Source organism: Macaca thibetana, chromosome 9, assembly GCF_024542745.1.
Source record: "Macaca thibetana thibetana isolate TM-01 chromosome 9, ASM2454274v1, whole genome shotgun sequence".
NCBI classification, from domain to species: Eukaryota; Metazoa; Chordata; class Mammalia; order Primates; family Cercopithecidae; genus Macaca; species Macaca thibetana.
This window is the reverse complement of record NC_065586.1, coordinates 44981266-45007041: the sequence shown is the minus strand read 5'-3', so window position 1 is coordinate 45007041 and position 25776 is coordinate 44981266. Positions and strand designations below refer to the sequence as shown.

At 39.7% G+C, this 25776-nt stretch overlaps 1 protein-coding gene across 10 annotated transcripts in view; it reads right to left on the bottom strand.

Moving 5' to 3' along the window:
• PTPN20 (protein tyrosine phosphatase non-receptor type 20) overlaps positions 1 to 23431 on the bottom strand; it is a 100308-nt gene extending 76877 nt beyond the window's left edge. For 2 of the 10 annotated variants that reach the window (XM_050802987.1, XM_050802994.1), the window contains exon 1: positions 23353 to 23431. The gene's annotated coding sequence lies outside the window, so the exon portion shown is untranslated. Of the gene's footprint in view, positions 1 to 20314; positions 21328 to 22787; positions 23146 to 23352 lie in introns of those variants that run through there. The other 8 variants (XM_050802984.1, XM_050802985.1, XM_050802983.1 and 5 more) reach the window with 7 other exon arrangements.
• Positions 23432 to 25776: the final 2345 nt, after the last annotated feature.

Below are 25776 nucleotides of genomic sequence, written 5' to 3'. Positions count from 1 at the left end.
CTTCCTCACCTTCTCTTTCCTCTGTGGTCTCCACAGTCAGATATGAGGTAATAGGTGGAAAACACTTCCCTGTGATAAAGCAGTGATGCCTGAGCCACCCATTTCTGGTACTAAAGCTGTTCCTAAAGAATAGCAATGGTACTCATGTTTTGGGGGACTCTATGCTACTTAGAAGTGAGTGGCTAAAGTTTCACAGTGACTAATTCAAGAACAAACAGAAGAAAAGGACAAACAGAAAGAGGCATGCCCTTAGCCTCAATCAGATAGTTCTAAGAAAGTGATTAGGATGGTTTGGAGATTACCAGTCCCATACCTTATCCAGTCACCAAACAACCCAGGCTGGATGTGGTTGCCTGGTAACCACACCTTCCATGTACCGAGCCACAAGTATGTCTTTCAGGTGTGTGAACACCTGAAAATTTTTAATTTTTAGGTTCATTTTATATAATGCACCTAAAAATTCTTCCAGTCTATACACAATTCCAAAGCCACTTCCATGTTTTTTAGGTACTTATTACAACAGAAAAAGATTTCCTGGTATCAAAATATGTATTCATTTCCTATGGCTGCCATAACAAAGTGCTACAAATTGGATGGCTTAAAGAGGCAGAAATGTATTCTCTCACAGTTCTGGGGGCAAAAGTCTGAGAGTGGCAGCAAGGCCATGCCCTCTCTTAGGCCCCAGGGAAGGACGTTTCCTTGTCTCTTCCTAACTTTTGGTGGTTTCAGTAATCCTTGATGTTCCCTGGTTATAGACATCCCACTCCAATTTCAGCCTCTGCTGATACAGGAATTTCTCCCTCTGTCTGTGTCCAAATTTCCTTTGTTTTACAGGGACACCAATCATTGTATTAGGACCTCAGCTTAACTTGTTGGACTCACAGGTACCTGGGGTTAGGACTTCAAAATATTCTCTTGGGGTATAAAATGCAACCACACAACAATAATAAAAGAGAAAATCTAGGCGACCTTGGTTTTGGCAATGAGATTTTAAATACAACACCAAAAGGATAATCCAGGAAACAATGTTGACAAGTTGGACTTCATTAAAATTAAAAACTACTTTTCTGCAAAATACACTGTTAAGAGAATACAAAGACAAGCTACAGACCAGGAGAAAATGTTTGAAAAACACATATCCAATAGAAAAGTTCTAATAAAAAATATACAAAGAACTCTTAAAGTTCAACAATGAGAAAACAAACAACCTCATTTAAAAAATGGCAAAATAGGCGTGTCACTGCAAATTCCGTGAAACAGGAGAAAAACTGTGAGTTCCCAGAGTGTAAGAGGGAGAAAACCGACCTCCAAACACACATCCCTACTGGGAATCTGAAAATCCAGATCACAAAAGAATAATTTAACCTTACCTAGAGATGAAAGGATTTAGAGAGTCACACAAAATATAAAAGTAGAAGTAGCAGCAGGAAGTGCCTTGTATGAACTCCTCGTCTCCAACTCGAGCACAGGGAAGCCATTCCTGACTATATCTCACTGGGGCCCTTGAGGAAGGCAACCAGCAGAATTGTGGAAGTGTTGTGGGGTGAAGAAAGCTCCCGGATGAAATTGGTAGTGGTTTCGACTGGGCACACATTTTCTGGAGTAGAGTCTGAGGAAGGAGCAGGAGCTGCTGCAGATATAAGCAAGTGCAGGAGTACAAGAACTGCCACCAACAGAGCAGGGGCAAGGTCTGAGCGGGGCATTGCAGAATATGTGGGCTTGCCAACTGCATGGGAAATGAGTCAGGCCTCTTGCTACTGGCTATCCCTGACTTCCCTGGCAAACTATGTAATACAGCAGAGGTGGTCAAGATTCCCTATGGAACATAATCCCATTGGGCCGAAGAACCAACTCCCAGACCCCACAGTGGCCTCAGCAAACCCCGCCCAAGGAGAGTCTGAAACCAGACCTGCCTGATCTGCTGCCACCTGATGGCATTTCCCTACCTGCCCTGGTAGCTGAACACAAAACACAGAAACTCTGGGGAACTTTATTCCCTGAACTCTGCCCCCAGCACCTGAGAAACAAAAATACTTACCCTGGCCGTCTTAGGGCAGACTTAGAGCCCCCTACTAGTATCATAGCTGGTGCTCTTCTGAAAATTCCACCTCCTGGCTAGAGGCCAACCAACTCAGGCCATTACAGCAACACATAACAGAATAATCCTGATCCTAGGAAGGGGAAGTCAACACCTAATTCCACTACCTGAAACATCCTGGCTAACCAGAGGTCCTAAGTGTATCCACTTGACAACTTCACTGTAGCATAACCAGCATTCAAGAAAGCCAGAACAGTAAACATTATCTACAATCGAGGACTCTCAGAGTCTACTTTACTTCCCTGCCACCTCTACCAGAACAGGTGCTGGTGTCCACGGCTGGGGGACCTGAAGACGGATCACATCATAGGACTTTTTGCAGACATCCCCCAGCAGCAGCCCAGAGCCTGGTAGCCCCGCTGGGTGGCTAGACCCAGAAGAGCAATAACCATCACTGCAGTCCAGCCCTCAGGAAGTACCATCCTTAAGGGAATGGGGAGAACACCACATCAAATGATCGCCCCATGGGACAAGAGAATCTGAACATCAGGCCTTGAGTTTCAGATCTCTCTGCTGAAATAGTCTACCCAAATGAGAAAGAACCAGAAAAGTAATTCTGGTAACAAGACAGAACATGGTTCTCTAACAGCCCCAAAAGATCACACCAGCTCCCCAGCCAAGAACAAATCCCTGAAGTGCCGCATAAAGAATTCAGAAGGTTGATTATTAAGCTACTCAAGGAGATACCAGAAAAAAAGTCAAAAAAAAAAAAGAAATTTTTAAAAAATACAGCATATAAATGAAAAATTCTCCAGAGAAATAGATATTAAAAAAAATCACAACTTCTGGAAATGAAAGACACACTTAAAGAAATACAAAATGCAGTGGAAAGTTTCAGCAACAGACTAGAATAAGTAGAAGAAAAAACTTCAGAGCTCTAAGACACAGCTTTTGAATTAACACAATCAGACAAAAACAAAGAAAAAAGAACTTTAAAAAAATGAACAAAGCCTCCAAGAAATGTGGGAAAATGTTAAATGGCCAAACTAAGAATAATAGATGTTCCTGAGGAAGAAGAGAAATCTAAAAGTTTTGAAAATGTATTTAAAGGAATAGTTGAGGAAAACTTCCCTGGCTTTGTTAGAAATCTAGACATCCAAATACAAGAAGCTCAAAAAACACTTGGGATATGCATTGCAAAAAGATCATCACCTAGGCACAGTCATCAGGTTATGTAAAGTCAAGGCGAAGAAAAGAATCTTGAGCTGTGAGACCACCTATAAAGAAAAAAGTATCAGATTAACAGCAGACTTAGCAGAAACATTACAAGCCAGAGGGATTGGGGTCCTATCTTTAGCTTCCTGAAACAAAATAATTGTCAGCCAAGAACTTTGCATCCAGCAAAACTAAGCTTCATAAATGAGGGAGAGATAAAATATTTCTCAGATAAACAAATGCTGAGAGAATTTGCCACTAATAAGTCAACACTATAAGAAATGCTTAAAGAAGTTTTAAACCTTGAAACAAAACCTCAAAATACACCAAAAAAGAACCTCCTTAGAGCACAAATCTCATAGGGCCTATAAAATGATGACATCATGAAAAAAAGGTTATTAAGGCAACAACTAGCATGATGAATAAAATAGCACCTCACATCTCAATACTAGCATTGACTGTAAGTGGCTGGCCTAAATGCTCCACTCAAAAGATACAGAATGGCAGAATGGATAAAAATAGACCAACCAAGTAACTGTTCTCTTTAAGAGATGCACCTAACACATAAGGACTCACATAAACTTAAGGTAATGGGGTGGAAAAAGATATCCCATGTAAATGGAAGCCAAAAGCAAGCAGAAATAATTTTTCTTATATCAGACAAAACAGACTGTAAAACAGCAACAGTAAAAAAAAAAAAAAAAAAAAAAAAAAAAAAAAAAAAAAAAAGGACATTATACAATGATGAAAAGATTAGTCCCACAGGGAACTATCACAATCCTAAAAACATATGCACCTAACACTGGAGCTCCCAAATTTATAAAACAATTGCTATGAGACCAAAGAAATGAGACAGATGGCAACACAATAATATTGAGGGATTTTGATACTCCATTGGCAGCACTGGACAGGTCATTAAGACAGTCAACAAAGAAACAATGGGCTTAAGCTACACTCTTGAACAAATGGACTTAAAAGATATTTACAGAACATTCTACCCAACAAATGCAGAATATACATTCTTTACTTCAGTGCATGGAACATCCTCCAAGATAGATCATATAATAGTACATCAAAAAGTCTCAATAAATTTAAGAAAATGAAAATTATATCAAGTATTCTCTTAGACCCCAGTAGAACAAAACTGGAAATTAACTCCAAAAGGAACTCTTGAAATTATACAAATACATGGAAATTAATTAATCTGCTCTTGATTAATCTTTGGGTCAACAATGAAATCAAGATGGAATTTAAAATTTTTTTGAGTTGAACAATAATAGTGAAATAACATCAAAACCTCTAGGATACAGCAAAAGTGGTGCTAAGAAGAAAGTTCAGTGCATTAAATACCTACATCAAAAGGTCTGAAAGAGCACAAGCAGACATTCTAAGGTCACACCTCAAGGAACTAGAGAAACAAGAACAAACTAAACTCAAACCCAGCAGAAAAAAAGAAATAACAAAGATCAGAGCAGAACTAAATAAAATTGAAACAAAATATACAAAAGGTAAATGAAACAAACAGCTGGTTCTTTGAAAAGATCGACAAAATTGAAAGGCCTTTAGCTAGATTAACCAAGGAGAGAGAAGATCCAAATAGATTCAACTGGAAACGAAACAGGATATTACAACAGATACTATGGAAACACAAAAGCTCATTCCAGGCTACTATGAACACCTTTATGCACACAAACTAGAAAATCTAGAGGAGATAAATTCCTGGAAATATATAGCCCTCCAGGATTAAATGAAGAAATAGAAACTCTGAACAGACCAATAACAAGTAGCAACACTCAGTCAGTAATAACAAAAAAAAAAAAAAATGTTAACAACAACAACAGAAAGCCCAGGACCAGAAGGATTTATGGCTGTATTTTATCAGACATTCAAAGAAGAATTGGTACCAATCTTATTGAAACTATTCCAAAAAATAGAGAAAGAGAGAATCCTCCCTAAATAATTCTATGAAGCCAGTATTACCCTAATACCAAAACCAGGAAAGGACGTAATTAAAAAAAAATAGAAAATTACAAACCAATACCCCTGATGAACATAGATGCAAAAATCCTCAACAAAATACTAGTTAAGTGAATCCAACAGCGTATCAAAAAGATGATAGACCATGATCAAGTGGGTTTCATACCAGGGATGGAGGGATAGTTTAACATACATAAGAAGATAAATGTGATATATCACATAAACAGAATTAAAAATCATATGATCATCTTAATAGATGCAGAAAAAGCATTTGACAAAATCCAGCATCCCGTCATAATTAAAAGCCTCAGCAGAACTGGCATAGAAGGAACATACCTCAAGGTAGTAAGAACCATCTATGACAAACCCACAGCCAACATTATACTGAATAGGGAAAAGTTGATAGCATTCCCCCTGAGAACTGGAACAAGACAAGGATGCCCACTTTCACCACTTCTATTCAACATAGTACTGGAAGTCCTAGACAGAGTAATCAGACAAGAGAAATAAAGGGCATCCAAATTGGTAAAGAGGAAGTCAAACTGTCACTGTTCACCAATGATATGATTGTATACCTAGAAAAAACTAAAAACTCATCCAAAAAGCTCCTAGATCTGATAAATTAATTCTGTAAGTTTCAAGACACAAAATCAATGCACACAAATCGGTAGCACTGCTATACCTCAACAACAACCAAGCTGAGAAGCAAATCAAGAACTCAATCCCTTTTATAACAGCTATAAAAAATAAAAATAAAATGCTTAGTAATATACCTAACCAAGGAGGTGAAAGATCTGCATGAGGAAAACTACAAAATACTGGTGAAAGGAATCACTGATGACACAAACAAATGGAAATACACACCATGTTCATGGATGGGTAAAATCCATATTGTGAAAATCATTAAACTGCCCAAAGCAATCTACAGATTCTATGCAATTCTCATCAGAGTACCATCATCATTCTTCACAGAATGAGAAAAAAACCCTAAAATTCATATGAAACCAAAAACGACCCCATACAGCCAAAGCAAGACTAAGCAAAAAGAACAAATCTGGAGGCATCACATTACTCCATTTCAAACTATGCTACAAGGCTATAGTTACCAAAACAGCATCACACTGGTATAAAAATAGGCATGTAGACCAATGGCACAGAATAGAGAACTTAGAAATAAAGCCAACTACAGCCAACTGATCTTTGACAAAGCAAACAAAAACATAAAATGGGGAAGGGACACCCTGTTCAACAAATTCTGTGATTTACCAGTGGGGAAAGTATCCTTTTCCCACTTTATGGTGCTGGGATAACTGACAAGCCACATGCAGAAGAATGAAACTGAATCCTCATCTCTCACCTTATACAAAAATCCACTCAAGATGGATCAAAGACTTAAATCTAAGACCTGAAACCATAAAAATTCCAGAAGATAACATTGGTAAAACTCTACTAGATATTGGCTTAGGCAAAGACTTCATGACCAATAACCCAAAAACAAATGCAATAAAAACAAAAATAAGTAGATAGGACCTGATGAACTTAAAAGCTTCTGCATAGCAAAAGAAATAATCAGCAGAGTAAACAATCAACCCACAGAGGGGGAGAAAATATTCATAAACTATGTATCCAACAAAGGACGAATTTCCAGAATCTAAAAGGAACTTAAATCAGAAAGGAAAAAAAAAAATCAAAAAGTGGGCAAAGGCCATGAATAGACAATTCTCAAAAGAAGTTGTACAAACAGCCAATAAACATATGAAAAAATGCTCAATATAACTATCAGGGAAATGCAAATCAAAACTACAGTGAGATACCACCTTACCCCTGAAAAAATGGCAATAAGTTAAAAATAAAAATTAATAGATGTTGGCATGGATGTGGTGAAAAGGGAACTCTTTTACACTGCTGGTAGGAATGTAAACCAGTACAACCACTATGGAAAACAGTATGGAGATACCCTAAAGAACTAAAAGTAGAATTACCATTTTATCCAGCCATCCCAGTACTGGTATCTACCCAGAGGAAAAGAAGTCATTATATGAAAAAGACACTTGCACAGGCATGTTTACAGCAACACAATTTGTAATTGCAAAAATAAAGAACAAGCCTAAATACCAATGAAAAGAAAATGTGAGATATATATATATATATATATACACACACACACACACACACACACACACATACATACACCATGGAATACCACTCAGCCATAAAATGGAACAAAATAATCGCATGTACAGCAACCTGGTGGAGTTGGAGAACATTATTCTAAGTGAAATAATTCAGGAATGGAAAACCAAATATCATATATTCTCACTTATACATGGGATCTCAAGCTATGAGGATGCAAAGACATAAGAATGATATAATGGACTTTGGGTATTTAGGAGGAAGTTGGGAAGTGGGGTAAGTGATAGAAAGAATACACATTGGGTCCAGTACACACTGCTCAGGTGATGGGTGCACCAAAATTTCAGAAATTATAACTAAAGAACTTATCTATATAACAAAAAACCACCTGTTCCCCCAAAACTGTTGAAATCTTTTTTTTTAAAGGAAACAAGAAATGCCTTCTAAGATGGCTGAATAGGAACAGCTCCAGTCTGCAGCTCCCAGCGTGATCGACGCAGAAGACGGGTGATTTCTGCATTTCCAACTGAGGTACCTGGTTCATCTCATTGGGACTGGTTGGGCAGTGGGTGCAGCCCACGGAGGGCAAGCCAAAGCAGGGTGAGGTGTCGCCTCACCCAGGAAGTGCAAGGGGTCGGGGGATTTCCCTTTCCTAGCCAAGGGAAGCCATGACAGACTGTACCTGCAAAAATGGTACACTCCCACCCTAATACCGTTGTTTTTCCAACAATCTTAGCAAACAGTAGACCAGGAGACTACATCCCGCAGCTGGCTCAGTGGGTCCCACACTCACAGAGCCTTGCTCACTGCTAGCACAGCAGTCAGATCAACCTGCGAGGCAGCAGTCTGGCAGGGGGAGGGGCGTCCGCCATTGCTGAGGCTTGAGTAGGCAAACAAAGCAGCAGGAAGCTCAAACCTGGCAGAGCCCACTGCTGCTCAGCAAGGCCGGCTGCCTCTATAGACTGCACCTCTGGGGGCAGGGCATAGCTGAACAAAAGGCAGTAGAAACTTCTGCAGACTTAAACGTCCCTGACAGCTCTGAAGAGAGCAGTGGTTCTCCCAGGACACTGTTTGAGCTCTGAGAATGGACAGACTGCCTCCTCAAGTGGGTCCCTGACCCCCGTGTAGCCTAACTGGGAGACACCTCCCAGTAGGGGCCAACTGACACCTCATACAGGTGGTGCCCCTCTGGGATGAAGCTTCCAGAGGAAGGATCAGGCAGCACTATTTACTGTTCTGCAATATTTGCTGTCCTGCAGCCTCCACTGGTGATACCCAGGCAAACGGGGTGTGGAGTGAACCTCCAGAAAACTCCAACAGAACTGCAGCTGAGGGACCTGACTGTTAGAAGGAAAACTAACAAACAGAAAGGAATAGCATCAATATCATCAAAAAGAGCATCCACACCAAAACCCCATCTGTAGGTCATCAACATCCAAGACCAAAGGTAGATAAAACCACAAACATGGGGAGAAACCACAGCAGAAAAGCTGAAAATTCTAAAAACCAGAGTGCCTCTTCTCCTCCAAAGGATCGCAGCTCCTCGTCAGCAGCAGAACAAAGCTGGACAGAGAATGATTTTGAGGAGGTGACAGAAGTATGCTTCAGAAGGTCTGTAATAACAAACTTCTCCAAGCTAAAGGAGCATGTTTGAACCCATTGCAAGGACGCCAAAAACCTTGAAAAAAAGATTAAATGAATTGCTAACTAGAACAGTGTAGAAAAGACCTTAAATGAATGGATGGACCTGAAAACTTTGGCATGAGAACTTCGTGATGCATGTACAAGTTTCAATAGTCAATTTGATCAAATGGAAGAAAGGGTATCAGTGATTGAAGATCAAATTAGTGAAATAAAGTGAGAAGAGAAGTTTAGAGAAAAAAGAATAAAAAGAAACAAACAAAGCCTCCAAGAAATATGGGACTATGTGAAAAGACCAAATCTACGTTTGATAAGTGTGCCTGAAAGTGACGAGGAGAAGGGAACCAAGTTGGAAAACACTCTTCAGGATATTATCCAGGAGAACTTCCGCAACCTAGCAAGGCAGGCCAACATTCAAATTCAGGAAATACAGAGAACACCACAAAGATACATACCCCAAGACACATAATTGTCAGATTCACCAAGGTTGAAATGAAGGAAAAAATGTTAAGGGCAGCCAGAGAGAAAGATCTGGTTACCCACAAAGGGAAGCCCATCAGACTAACAGTGGCTCTCTTGGCAGAAACCCTACAAGCCAGAAGAGAGTGGGGGCCAATATTCAACATTTTCAAAGAAAAGAATTTTCAACCCAGAATTTCATATCCAGCCAAACTAAGCTTCATAAGTGAAGGAGAAATAAAATCCTTTACAGACAAGCAAATGCTGAGAGATTTTGTCACCACGAGGCCTGCTTTACAAGAGTTCCTGAAGGAAGCACTAAACGTGGAAAGGAACAACCACTACCAGCCACTGCAAAAACATGTCAAATTGTAAAGACCATCGATGCTATGAAGAAACTGCATCAATTAATGGGCAAAATAACCAGCAAACATCATAATGACAGGATCAAATTCACACATGATAATATTAGCCTTAAATGTAAATGGGCTAAATGCCTCAATCAAAAGACACAGACTCACAAATTGGGTAAAGAGTCAAGACCCATCAGTGTGCTGTATTCAGGAGACCCATCTCACATGCAGAGACAAACATAGGCTCAAAATAAAGGGATGGAAGAAAATCTACCAAGCAAATGGAAAGAAAAAAAAAAAAGCAGGGATTGCAATCCTAGTCTCTGATAAAACAGACTTTAAACCAACAAAGATCAAAAGAGACAAAGAAGGCCGTTACATAATAGTAAAGGGATCAATTCAGCAAGAAGAGCTAAGTATCCTAAATATATATGCACCCAATACAGGAGCACCTAGATTCATAAAGCAAGTCCTTAGAGACCTACAAAGAGACATAGACTCCCACAAAATAATAATGGGAGACTTTAACACCCCACCGTCAATATTAGACAGATCAACGAGACAGAAAGTTAACAAGTATATCCAGGACTTGAACTCAGCTCTGCACCAAGTGGACCTAACAGACATCTACAAAACTTCCACCACAAATCAACAGAGTATACATTCTTCTCAGCACCACATCGCACTTATTCCAAAATTGACCACATAGTTGGAAGTAAAGCACTCCTCAACAAATGGAAAAGAACAGAAATCACAACAAATTGTCTCTCAGACCACAGTGCAATCAAATTAGAACTCAAAACTGCACAGTTACCTGGAAACTGAACAACCTGCTCCTGAATGACTACTGGGTAAATAACAAAATGAAGGCACAAATAAAGATGCTCTTTGAAACCAATGAGAGCAAAGACACAACATACCAGAATCTCTGGGACACACTTAAAGCAGTGTGTAGAGGGAAATTTATAGTAGTAAATGTCCATTTAAGGGAAAGCAGGAAAGATCTAAAATCAACAACCTAACATCACAATTAAAATAACTAGAGAAGCAAGAGCAAATACATTCAAAAGCTAGCAGAAGGCAGGAAATAACTAAGATCAGAGCAGAATTGAAGGAGAGAGACACACACACAAAAAGCCCTTCAAAAAATCAATGAATCCAGGAGCTGGTTTTTTGAAAAGATCAACAAAACTGATGGACCACTAGCAAGACTAATAAAGAAGAAAAGAGATAAGAACCAAATAGATGCAATAAAAAATGATAAAGGGGATATCACCACTGATCCCACAGAAATACAAACTACCCTCAGAGAATACTATAAACACCTCAATGCAAATAAACGACAAAATCTAGAAGAAATGGATAAATTCCTGGACACATACACCCTCCCAAGACTAAACCAGGAAGAAGTTGAATCTTTGAATAGACCAATAATAGGCTCTGAAACTGAGGCAGTAATTAATAGCCTGCCAACCAAAAAAAGTCCAGGACCAGACGGATTCACAGCTAAATTTTACCAGAGGTAAAAAGAGGAGCTGGTACCATTCCTTCTGAAACTATTCCAATCAATAAAAAAAGAGAGAATCCTCCCTAACTCATTTTATGAGGCCGGCATCATCCTGATACCAAAGCCTGGCAGAGATACAACAAAAAAGAGAATTTTAGACCAATATCCCTGATGAACATCCATGCGAAAATTCTTAGTACTGGCAAACTGAATCCAGCAGCACATCAAAAACCTTATCCACCATGATCAAGTCAGCTTCATCCCTAGGATGCAAGCCTACTTCAACATATGCAAATCAAGAAACATAATCCAGCATATAAACAGAACCAAAGACAAAAACCACATGATTATCTCAACAGATGCAGAAAAGGCCTTCAACAAAATTCAACAGCCCTTCATGCTAAAAACTCTCAATAAACTAAGTACTGATGGAACATATCTCAAAATAATAAGAGCTATTTATGACAAACCCACAGCCAATATCATACTGAATAGGCAAAAACTGGAAGCATTCCCTTTGAAAACTGGCACAAGACAGGGATGCCCTCTCTCATCACTCCTGTTCAACATAGTGTTGGAAGTTCTGGTCAGGGCAATCAGGCAAGAGAAAGAAATAAAGAGTATTCAGTTAGGAAAAGTATAAGTCAGATTGTCCCTGTCTGCAGATGACATGATTGTATATTTAGAAAACGCCATCGTCTCAGCCCCAAATCTCCTTAAGCTGATATAAACACCTTTAGCAAAGTCTCAGGATACAAAATCAATGTGCAAAAATCACAAGCATTCCTATACACCAATAACAGACAAACAGCCACATCCCCCATTTGCAATTCCTACAAACCAGAACTCCCATTCACAATTCCTACAAAGAGGAATCCAACTTACAAGGGATGCGACGGACCTCTTCAAGGAGAACTACAAACCACTGCTCGACAAAATAAAAGTAGACACAAACAAATGGAAGAACGTTCCATGCTCATGGATAGGAAGAATCAATATCATGAAAATGGCCATACTGCCCAAGGTAATTTATAGATTCAATGCCATCCCCATTAAGCTACCAATGACTTTCTTCACAGAATTGGAAAAAAACTGCTTTAAAGTTCATATGGAACCAAAAAAGAAATATAGACCAATGGAACAGAACAGAGGCCTCAGAAATAATACCACACATCTACAACCATCTGATCTTTGACAAACCTGATGAAAACAATAAATTGGGAAAGGATTCCCTATCTAATAAATGGTGCTGGGAAAACTGGCTAGCTGTATGTAGAAAGCTGAAACTGGATTCCTTCCTTATACCTTATACCTTATACAAAAATTAATTCAAGATGGATTAAGGACTTAAATGTTAGACCAAAAACCATAAAAACCGTAGAAGAAAACCTAGGCAATACCATTCAGGACATAGGCATGGGCAAGGACTTCATGTCTAAAACACCAAAAGTAATGGCAACGAAAGCCAAAATTGACAAATGGGATCTAATTAAACTAAAGAGCTTCTGCACAGCAAAATAAACTACCATCAGAGTGAACAGGCAACCTACAGAATGGGAGAAAATTTTTGCAACCTACTCATCTGACAAAGGGCTAATATCCAGAATCTACAAAGAACTTAAACAAGTTTTCAAGAAAAAACAAACAACCCCATCAAAAAGTGGGTGAAGGCTATGAGCAGACACTTCTCAAAAGAAGACATTTATGCCACCAACAGACACATGAACAAATGCTCCTCATCACTGGTCATCAGAGAAATGCAAATCAAAACCACAATGAGATACCATCTCATACCAGTTAGAATAGTGATCATTAAAAAGTCAGGAAACAACAGGTGCTGGAGAGAATGTGGTGATTCCTCAAGGATCTAGGACCAGAAATACCATTTGACCCAGCAATCCCATTACTGGGTATATACCCAGAGGATTATAAATCATTCTGCTATAAAGACACATGCAAACGTATGTTTAATGCAGCACTATTCACAATAGCAAAGACTTGGAACCAACCCAAATGTCCACAATGATAGACTGTATTAAGGAAATGTGGCACATATACACCGTGGAATACTATGCAGCCATAAAAATGGATGAGTTCATGTCCTTTGCAGGGACATGAATGAAGCTGGAAACCATCATTCTGAGCAAACTATCACAATGACAGAAAACCAAACACCACATGTTCTCACTCATAGGTGGGAACTGAACAATGAGAACACTTGGACATAGGGCGGCGAACATCACACACCAGGGCCTGTAATGGGGTGGGGGGCTAGGGGAGGGATAGCATTAGGAGATATACCTTATGTAAATGACAAGTTAATGGGTGCAGCAAACCAACATGGCACATGTATACCTATGTAACAAACCTGCACATTGTGCACACATACCCTAGAACTTAAAGTAAAATAAAAAAAAAAAGTAAAAGAAACAAAAAAAAGTTGGCAAAATATCTAAACTGACACCTCCTAAAAGAAGTTATAATGGTGGAAAATAAGCATATGAAAAGATGCTTAGCATCATATGTCCTTATTGGAATTGCAAACTAAAACAACAATGAGACAATACTATATACCTATTAGAATGGCTAAAAAACAAAAAACTGACAATAGCAAATGCTGGTGAGTATATGGAGCAACAGGAACACTCATTCATTGTCAGTGGGAATGCAAAATGGTACAGCCACTTTAAAGACACTTTAAGCAAATTCCTTCAAAGCTACACATACTATTGCTATACTATCCAGCAACTGTACTCCTAGGTATTCACCTAATTAATCCAAAAACTTACATTCACACAAAACTTGCATTCAAATGTGTATAGCTGCTTAACTCATAATCACACAAAACTGGAAGCAACCAAGATGTACTTCATAATTTGAACAAACTGTGATATATCCATTGTGGAGACAGAAGTTACTCCATTTTGGATGCTAATCCACTACTCCAACTTCTGATGAACCCCAGTCCTGGAAACGCCTCCTGATTCCTACCTTATTTCCTATCCATAGTGTAAGAACATGTCGACCTTGATGTTATCACACAAATTATAGGCTATGATACATAGAGAAATCTTACCTGTTCTGGAGGGTTGTCTTTAATTGTCTATGGAACATATATATGCTCTTTCCCTATGGTATATAAACCCTGAGTCTGGGGAGTAATGGTGTGAACATCTGCCTGTCTTAAAACAACACATTTCTGCCGAAGAACACATTTGTCTCCATAAGTTCCCCCTAAAAATCACCCTCTGCCAATAAACTAGATATGCCTGCCTCATTCTTTGATTTCTTGGCTCCTTCTGTATTTGGGGGTTATTTTGCATATATGGCCCTTTCAAGGAGCATCTATCTATATAATGATAAACAATAAGCTATCAAGCTATAATAAGATACGGAGAAAGTTTAAATCAATGTTTCTAAACAAAAGAAGCCAATCTGAAAGGCTGCATACTATTTAATTCCAACTATATGACACTGTAGGAAAAGCAAAGCTTTTGAGACAGCAAAAAGATCAGTGGTTAGCAGGGGTTCAGGGGTTGAGCTGGAATAATGAATAGATGAAGCACAGAAGACTTTTAGGACAATGAAACTATTTTGTATGATACTATAATTGTGGATACATGACATTATACATTTGTCAAAACCCATAGAAATGTACAATATAACTAGTGAACCTTAATGTAAACTAGAGACTTCAGTTAATACTAATCTATGGATATTGGTTTATTAACTATAACAAATGTACCAAACAAAAGCAACATATTAACAATGGGGAAAACCATGGGGCTGAGGGGGTATAGGGTAACTTACTGTACTATCTGCTCAATTTTTTATAAATCTAAAACTATTCTAAAAGTAGTCTATAAAATAAGATTTTTAAGAGTGAAGAGAACAAGAATTTAAAAAGATAATTGTCTAAAGCAAAAATAATGACAATTACATGGTGGAGTTTATAAGATATGCAGATGTAAAATGTATGGCAATCATAACACAAAGTATGGGTGGGAAATAATGAAAGCATACTGCTGTAAGGTATATATATTATACTATATGTGAAATGATATATTATTTGAAGGTAGACTGTGACAAACTTATATAGCCTAGAGTAACCACTAAGAAAAAGAATAAAAAGAAGGAGAAGAAGCATGGAGGAGAAAAAGCAGAAGCTTTTCTCTGAAAAGGGCAGCGTGGAGATAAAATGGAGTAAAAAATTGAGTAAGTAAAGCAAGCCTCATTTAAACCAAAAGAATATGGGAAAAGAAGGGAATAGATTAGAGCACAGGTAAGGCAAGCGCAAACCCGGCAAGATAACAGATTACAATCTAATCATATCAATAATTATATTAAATGTAAACGGTCTGGCCATCCAAATCAAAAGTCAGGGATTGTCTGACAGGATTTGAAAAGTGAGATCCAATTATATACTGTCTACAAGAAACCCACCTTACCTATAAAGACATGATAAATTTTAAAAATGGAAAAAAGATAATCCATGTAAATACCGATCAAAAGAAAGATAGAATGGCCATATTAACATCGACAACATAGACTTTAAAAAATGATAAACATTTCCAGAAATAAAAAGGGGAATTACATAATACGTAAGAATTCGAAATGTGTGTGTATCCAACAACATAGCTTCCAAAGTGATAAAATGAAAACTGAAATGAAAAAACAGAAAAATCTACAACAATGTTGGAGACAAGTAGACAGATAATAAGGACAGAAAACCTGAACAACACTTTTAAAATGGAATTAAAATATAAATCAAAGAAATACATCTTTAAAATTCTCAAATATTTGGAAATTAAAGAATATATTTCTAAATAACTCTAAATTCAAAGAAGTGACAAAGGAAACTATACATTATTCTGAATTGAATGAAGGTAAAAATACAACATCAAAATTCATGGATGCAGCTAAAACAGTGCTGATAGAGAAATTTATAGCGTTAAATATTTATATTAGGAAACAATAGAGGCCTCAAATGAGTAATCTAAGGTCCTACTTTAAGAAATTAAAAAAGAAATTAAATTCAAGGCAAGCAAAAAGAGGGAAATAATAAAGAGCAAAAAATCAATGAAGTGGAAAATAAAAAAACAACAGAGAAAAATCAATGAAATCAAAAACAGGTCCCTGAAAAGATTTAAAGAAAAATTACTAACCTCTAGACCCTCAACGTCCAGTAGAACTTTGTAGAATGATGAAAACATTCTATATAGCAGCACCCTCCAATATGGAAGCCACTTGTGACTCCTGGTCACTTAAAATGTGGCCGGTGTGACTGAGGAACTCAATTTTCAATGTAATTTTATTGAAATTAATTTACATCTAAATAGACACATGTGACTAGGGATAACTATTGAACAGTGCAGCTCTAGACTGACTATTGAAAGAAAGGAAGGGGTGGGAAGGAAAGAGGAAGAGGAAGAGATAGAGGGAGAGAAAAAGGGAGGCAGAGAAGATGGAATACACAAATAACCAAAATCAGAAATGAAATGAAAAAGAGGACTTCACTACAGATCCTAATGTTAATGCCATTAAAAGGATAATAAGAAAGTATTACAAACAACTATATGCCAAAGTTGATAACATAGATGAAAGGAACTAATTCCTTGAAAGACACAAAGTACTAAAGTTCACTCAAAAAGAACTGAGTAGCACATAAAATCTGAATAGCCATATATAGTTTTAAAACTTGAGTCGATGGTATAAAACTAACACAAGGAAACTCTAGGCCCAGACACCTCCCTGTTGAACTCTACCAAACCTTTAAGGAAGAATAACACTCCTATACAAAATGTTCCAGAAAATAGAAAAGGGAACACTCCCAACTAATTTATGAGACCACCATTAACCTTGATACCAAAATCAAGAATATTACAGACCAGTATCTTTATAGACCAGTATCTCTCATGAATATATATGCAAAAAACCCCTTAACAAAATATTATCAAATAGAATAGATTTATTTCTCCATTTATTTGGTTTTCTTTCTCTCTTCAATGTTTTATAGTTTTTAGTATTCAAATATTACAGAACTTCATTAGATTTTTCCCTCAGTTTTTCATGTTTTTGATACTATTGTCAATTGTGTTTTTAAGTTTTAATTTCCAATTGTTCACGGCCAGTGATAAATACTATTGATTTTTGTATATTGGCCTCACATCCTGTGTCTTTGCCAAAGTCATGTTATTTCTAGTAGCTTTTTTGTAGATTCCTCAGGTTCCTCATAAACAATCATGTTGTCTGCAAATAAAGACAATTTTATTTCTTCCTTTTCAATCTGGTTACGCTTATATCTTTTCCTTCCTTTATTTCACTAACTAAGACCTCCCTATAATGAAGAGAAATTATGACTGGAATATCCAATGTGGTGCTGGTATAAGAATAGACATATACCTCAGCAGGAAAGAACAGAGAGATTAGAAATAGTTCACACATAGTAACAATTGATTTAGGAGGGGAAAGGTGTCAAGATAATATAATGGGGATAGGATAGTGCTTTCAACAAGTGTGTTGGGAAAATGAGACATCCACACACAGAATTATAAACTTCACCCCATACTCACATGTACAAAAATCAACTCAAAATAGATGACAGACCTAAATGCAAATTTCTAAACCTATAAAACTTCTAGATGAAAACTTAAGGGAAAACTTTTGTGACACTGGATTAAACAAAGATTTCTTAAGACACTAAGCACAAACCACAAAAGAAATAATTGATAACTCGACTTCAAAATAATTAAAAGCTTCTGCTCTTCAGAAGACAACATTAAGAAATGCAAAGTCAAGCCCCAGTCTGGGAGAAGATATTTGCAAAACACACATCTGAGGAAGGACTTATATCCTAAATATATAGACCCTTATAACTCAAAAAGAGGACGACCCAATTTTAAATAGTCGAAAGATGTGAACAGATACTTCACCAAAGAAGAAACATAGATGGCAAATAAATACATGAAAAGATGTATTTTCATGAACTGGCCAACATAAAAATGCAAAGGAAAACCATAACGAAATACTACTACATACCTACTAGAAATGCTGAAATCAAGCACACAAACACAATCCAATACAAAGTGGTTCTGATGAAGATGTGGAGCAAATGGAATCTCATGCATTGCTGCTGGGATCACTATTTATCATCCTGCTTTACTTTTCCCCAAAGCACTTTTCATTACCTTAAAGTTTGCTTACCTATGTAAGTCCATATGCATCTTCTCACATGTTTATTGTCTACCTCCCCCAGTATAAGTACTATGAGGCTGGCAACTTGGTCTGCCCTGTCATCACTGTGTCATTCTGGCACCAAGAACAGTGTCTGGCAATCTTTACCTATTTGTTAAAAGTTGAGGAAGGAGTGGAAAGAAAAGACACTAAGATATCTATAAGTGAATATACGAAGGCAAGGAACCCAGTCACAGCAGTCTACAGAAGGGCAATCTACGGGCGTATGAGAAAATTAATTTAGACCACCAGGAAGCTGCATGGTGTAATGCATGATTCCCAATTTCAGCTGCATATTAGAATTAGCTGGAGAGCTTTGCAAAATCCCAATTCCAGGCCACACCAGACCAACAAAATCAGCGTCTCTGAGAATGGAACACCAGCACTGGTAATTTTTTTTTTTTCTTTTTTCTTTTTAGACGGAGTCTCGCTCTGTTGCCAGGCTGGGGTGCAGTGGCGTGATCTTGGCTCACTACAACCTCCACCTCCCAGCTTCCAGCGATTCTTCTGCCTCAGCCTCCCAAGTAGCTGTAACTACACGTGTACGCCACCACGCCCAGCTAATTTTTGTACTTTTAGTAGAGATGGGGTTTCACCATGTTAGCCAGGATGGTCTCGATCTCCTGACCTCATGATCCACCCGCCTTGGCCTCCCAAAGTGCTGGGATTACAGGCGTGAGCCACCGCACCCAGCCAAGCACTCGTAATTTTAAAGTTCCCCAGGCGATCCCAGTGTGCACTCAAAGTTGAGAATTACTGAGAAAATGGAACCTAGACCTTGGAAATGTACACAACTGAGTGTGCAAGCTACTTAACCTCCCTTAGCCTCAAAATTCTCATCTACAAAATGGGAATTATATGTACCTCCCAGAGTTGCTGAAATATTGAGATTCTATACAAAGCTCTTGGGAAATGTAAATTCTCATCCCCAGGGGAAACTTGATCAAATCTTCACAGCTTAGTGTAAGAAATGCTAATTCTATCAGCAATTCACATTTTTCGTTGTTACCTGATTATCATATTGAACATTTACATTGGGGAAATTCAGAAATGTTCATTTTTCCACTTTCCTGGTGGTAAGATGCTGCCTGAAGCTATGTTTAAATTTTTAAGAGTAAATAAACTATGGCAGGAAATCTAGCTGACTATGCCAGTGATTCTCAAACCTAGCTGTACATTAGAATCACCTGAGAAATTTTTTTAAAGAAACACACAAATGTCCAGACCTCACCCAGGCTAAATTAAATCAGAATCTCTGGGGTGGCTCCAGAACATCAGTATGTTTTTAAAAAGCCGATTGAAAGGTAATTGTAAAACACAGTCAGGGCTTAAAAGCACTGATTTGCACTAATGATATCCCAAGCTAACTGCACATCACAGTCACTGGGGGAGCTCTTTAAAAAGTTGATTGATTCCAGAACCCTGCTGAGACTTACTGATTCAGAATCTGTGGAAGTGGAGCCTGTCATTCTTCATAAAGCTCTTCACAAATCTTATGAAGATTCTTCACAAATCTTCATAAAGCTCCCCACTGGTGATTCTGATGCAAACTCACTGAGAATTACTACTTTTTATCATACATTTACTCTACGTGTTGCACATCAGCAAAGATCACTTAGAACTTTCACTGGTCTCAAATGCCAAGCCTGCCAGTCACTTTTAATCAGTAACTGACACAACACATCGTAGTAACTCCAAAGACTTTACAGATCTTTTCAGAATACTTTTATGTCCAGCCCACTGACCCACATCACCTACCATATGCTGTGTCCAATACTGGCTATGCAGTCCATTGGCCTTTCTAACCAAATTCCTCTAAATGGGCTGCTGATCTGGGAAAAACAACACGGAATCACATTACTCCCCAGCCTTATTCCCCTTTGCTAAGTTGTATGTAATGCCAGGATGAATGAAATGAACTCTATTGGTCAAATGAGTATGAATGAAATTTGAGTTGTTTTCTGCTCCTGGAAGCAAACTTATCTATTTGTTTCCCTCAGAGAGATAAACTCAGAGGAAACAGGAGTGATCCCTGAGGTGGGAATAATATAGTGGGCTGCAATTTTAAAACTCTGCTTAGACACAGTAACAGGACACTTGGAGTATTATTTTGATCAAACCAATCAGTATATACTGCTCCATGGTGGTACTAGCAAGCAGATGATAATAGTAGCATTTAAACAACCAGGCACTATATTAGGCATATTGAATATATTAACTCATGTGATTCTCAATTGCAATGATAATAGCCCTATCAGGCAGGTACTATTATTATTTCCATTTTGTCAAAAAAGAAACAAAGACACACAGAAGTTAGATAATTTACCCAAAGTCCCATAGCTTCTAAGTGGCAGTTTTCTGAAACCAGGCATTCTGGCTTTGGAGTCCAGCATGTTAAGTACTCCACTGCAATGCAGATGAGTGATGGCGAAGCAGTTTAAAAAAAAAAAAAAAAAATTACTGTCTGCAGTAGAAACTGGAGGTCAAGGTATGTGTACCTTGGGCAAATTACTTAACCCCTTGGAGCCTATTTTTGCATCTGAAAAATCAGTAAAATAATTGTACCTGCCTTGTAGAGTTGAGGTGACGATTAAACAAGATTATGCATGTGATGTGCTTAGAAAAGTGCTTGGCACTTTCAAGAGCTTACTGTCAGACATTATTGTTATTTGTATTTTAATACAGCTCAAGTGGTCAGGGAGAAATGAAAATCTATCAAACTGAAAATTTTCCTGCTGATCTTAGATTTGTAGATTCTATAGATTACTAGTGCATCAGATCTAATATGAAATGCAGTCATAAAAGATTTCACAAAAACTTAAGGACTGTCGCTGTGACAAACCTCAGCCCAAACAGTCCAGGACAATGCCTCTAAAAAGCAAACACCCTCAATTATCACGCTGTGTACATGTAACCGCAACAGGAATCAGACTTCTGAGTAGCTGCAAACTGCAGTTCTCTGTGATTGGAGAACATGCCCCAGAACAGTCTGTCGGGTAGTAATTGCCAGGCCTCCTCAGTCACATATGTATAAACAGAAAAGAAAAACAAAATGAGGGCTCAAATAAAAAGCGTTAACATTCATCAAATGCCTGATACTCTATTAAATGTTTTTCATGCAATACCTTATTTAATCCTCACAACACCCTTCCGAAGTTGAACACGATACAACTACACTGGTTTGTATCACTTTAAATGCATGACTCCACATCTCAAATGGGCCCTCAGCACTGCCTGGGAATCCAACTTTATTTCTCTAGTAAGTTCACTTTCACCCTCTCTAGGACTCTGTCACATGTCTCTCCTCCAAGTTCCCACACCTTTCCTCTCCCCTGCTGCCCTCCCTCTCAGCTGATGGACGACTGTACCAATAGACTCTCTTCCCACCATCCACCGTATCTGCACCTGTTGTCTCAGCTTCCCCTCTAGTTACAACAGAGTAAGTGTCGCTGCTCATTTCAAAACCAACTACTCACCTGCGTAGGGTCTCCTCCTCTCTCAGGTATTCAACAGCTACCCTCTACAATGTTCCCCTCTTTCATCTGCAGCAGTTTTTCCTTTCTATGAGTTTAATCACATTGCCATATAAACATTCTGCTTTCTTCTCTCTTGAAAAAACTCTACCCAACCTTAATGCCTCTCTTCTCCATTAAAGTTGTTCTTGTCAAAATGATTAAAATCCTCCTAATTACCAAATTCATCTTACACAGTAACATTCAACATGGTTGACCACTACCTCCTTCCCTTTTTTGGCTTCCCCTCTTCTTTGTGTACACTATTAAACTAGATGTCTTCACCAGTCCCATATATTTTAAATACTATGTACAGTATATGATGTCGATTTCAAAGATTAACTCTAGCCTGACATCCTCCAGGACTTCAGATTTAAATTTCTAAAAAGTATATTTGATATCTCAACCCAAATATCTACTAGATGATTTATGTGTGTATATTTCACCACACTAAAAAAAAAAAACAAAAACAAAACAAAAAAAAAACTACCAGGTGACTGATAAATGGAGAGAAGGTGAATAGGTAATGTGAAAAATCAAATATGCTAAATGTTCATGGCACCTGTAGGTGGTAGGTGGTCAGAGCCCTCTGTAAAATTCTTCCCAGCTTATGCTTATGTCTAGTAGGTTTTTTATTGGGAAAAACCTACTGGGCATCTCAAACTTAACACATTCAAAACGTAAGTACTGATTCTACAACTTCCAAAAATGAAACCTACCCCATCCTACAGTTTTCCTTGAGTCAACGCTAGCATATGAGGGCCTTGTCTATCACATTCAGTGATATTCATAGCTTCTGGAACAGCGTCTGGCACACAGGAGGCGTTCAAAATAGCTGCTGAATGGATTGATGAATTCATGTTCTTTCTTTCTAGGTCTCTTGACCTCCACCGGCCCTTGAGTCATTGGGAAGTTCTTGGCTGTCTTAGGGCCTGATGACGGCTTCTTACTAATCATACCACACTGCTGCTCCTCAGGGAGTTGGTGGCCTTCCCCTGCCACAGAGCCACAGGGTTCCTGTCCCAGTCCCGTCATGCATAGGCGCCCCAACACGCGTCACAGTGCAGCTGGCATCACACGGCCAGGATCGGGTCCTGCCCTCGGGCTGCAGCGACACTACCTCACAGCCCAGGCCCACCCGGGCAGCCTCCCGGGCCAGGGCCACAACCCACGCCTTAGGTCCCCTGCACATCAACGGCATCTTCACGCCCGCCCTCCCACAGCCCGGCGCGGCAGCCTCCCGCACGCCCCCTGCCCACCTGGCCCCCAGTCACCTTTCCTCACCTGGGCCTGCGGGGCCGCCCCAACTGCCCCGCCGCAACCCCAGCAGCCTCGCCAGTTGGGTCCACGCCTAGCCCGCCGGCCTTCGTCGCTGTCCAATCCCACCTGCGCCCGCGAGCCTGCGCACTGGAGCCTCGCCCTGCGCCGGGGCCCTCTGCCTGCCAGGCCGGGACAGACAGAGCCTCTACCGGTCTTCCAAGGCACTGAGAACCCATGGGAGACGCCGCTGTAAATTCCCTGCGGGGCGTGTGCACTACCCTGTGCGCATCCCCCTCTCCCAGGCCAGGCTGATAATGCCAACAGCTGTCTGCGCCATGCTTATATCCTGAACCACTGAGGACTGTGTTCTCCAGGAATGCTCACCTGACCCACACCTGCCCTCTAAAACCCTACTGAGTCCCCAGAGGCAATTCTCCTGCCTCAACCTCCCCAGTAGCTGGGACTACAGGCGCATGCCACCACAGCCGGCTAATTTTTGTATTTTTAGTAGAGACGGGGTTTCACTGTGTTGGCCAGGCTGGTCTTGAACTCCTGACCTCAGGGTGGGGGTCCCTTTGTAGTATCAGAGCAGGGCAGCTAGGCTATTGCAAAAGGAGTCAGAGCCTGTGCCAGAATATGAGGTCAGTTGGCTACGAGGTCAATTAAAACAACTTCAGCAAGGGTGGTCAGTGTAGAGGGAATTCAATTGCAGACGTTGCCTGAAGACAGGAAGCCAGGATCTTTTTATCTTGACGAACACACCTCTATTCATTGGTCCTGACCAGAGCCACTTTGGTGAATCCAATTACCCTGAAGGTGTGGCAAGACCTGCCTCACTTATCCCCCAGCCTTCAATGCTGGTCCCACAGAGAGCCATATGCTTGAGCTGAACTGCAGTTGAGCAGCGACAGCCACCCTCTGTCCAGGCTTTGAGGCCAGCTTCCTGCTCCGTAGTCACTGACAGTGAGTCTCTACAGAGACTTTTTCTTTCTGCATCAGCCAAGGTACCCTGCAAGCAACACATGCCATTGCCATATGTCTTTGTTTGTGTTGCTACAAAGCAATACCTGAGCCTGGGTAATTATAAAGAAAAGAGGTTTGTTTGTTTCACAGTTCTGCAGGCTGTACAAGAAACATGGCACCACCATCTGCTTTTGATGAAGGCCTCAGGAAGCTTCCATTCATGGCAGAAGGCAAAGGAGAGCCAATGTGTGCAAGACAGAGGAAGAGAGAGAGGTGGGAGGTGCCTGGCTCTTTTCCACGACCAGTTCTCGTGGGAACAAAGAGTAAGAACTCACTCACTTCCACAAGACTAGCACCAAGTCATTCATAAAGGATCTACCCACATGACCCAGACGGTTCCCTCAGGCCCCACCTCCAACATTGGGGATCAAATTTCAACATTAGATTTATTTTATTGATTTACTTATTTATTTTGAGATGGCGTCTCGCTCTGTTGCCCAGGCTGGAGTGCAGTGGCGTGATCTCAGCTCACTGCAATCTCCACCTCCCTGGTTCAAGCAATTCTCCTGCCTCAACCTCCCCAGTAGCTAGGACTACAGGTGCATGCCGCCACAGCCGGCTAATTTTTGTATTTTTAGTAGAGACAGGGTTTCACTGTGTTGGCCAGGCTGGTCTTGAACTCCTGACCTCAGGTGATCTGCCCGCTCGGCCTCCCAAAGTGCTAGGATTACAGGCGTGAGCCACCGCACCCACCCCAGCATTAGATTTAGATGGGACAAATATAAAAACTATATCACCAGGGTAGGATTCCCCTTTAAAGATGGACCCCATGTCTAGTTTCTTCACAGTGTCTAACATCAGGATTCTGCGCTGGTCATCATTTCATAAACATGAGCAGCATGGCTGCTCCAAGACATACAGAGGGAATAACCCCCACTCACATCACCACGAAATCCTTGCATAGAGGCTAAATGAACAGTTGGTAAGAGTGGACCCTGAGGTCTCATTCCATCTCCCCCAGACTTCTTGCTTGACCACACAATATTCCCAGAAGCCACTGACCCAGAAGGCTCTTCTTGGCTTTCTGTCCTTTCACCTGTGAAAAATTCAAAGAACTATAAAGTTTAGGGCCCATCACAGTTAACTACCCTTCTTTGGAGGCCTCTTTAAACCCTTGAGTCTTACCAATTTCCAGTAGCACTAGGAGTCTTGCAAGCCTAGCCTTAAGTCCCTGCTTTGCTACTGAATAGTTGGTGGCCTTTGGCAGATTACTTCCCAACTTGTGTCTCAGTTTTCCTTTTTTTAAAAAAGGGGACACAGTTGCAAGTGTTTAATGAGACAAAGAACAGAAGCATTCATCACTGTGCCTGGCAGTGAATACTGCTTTTCTTGCTCAAGAGATTTGAGCCATATGCTTCTCTAGGTCCGTGACTCTCCCAGAGTTTCTGGGAGTTCTCTCTGAGCAACAGACCCACTGCAGTCTCC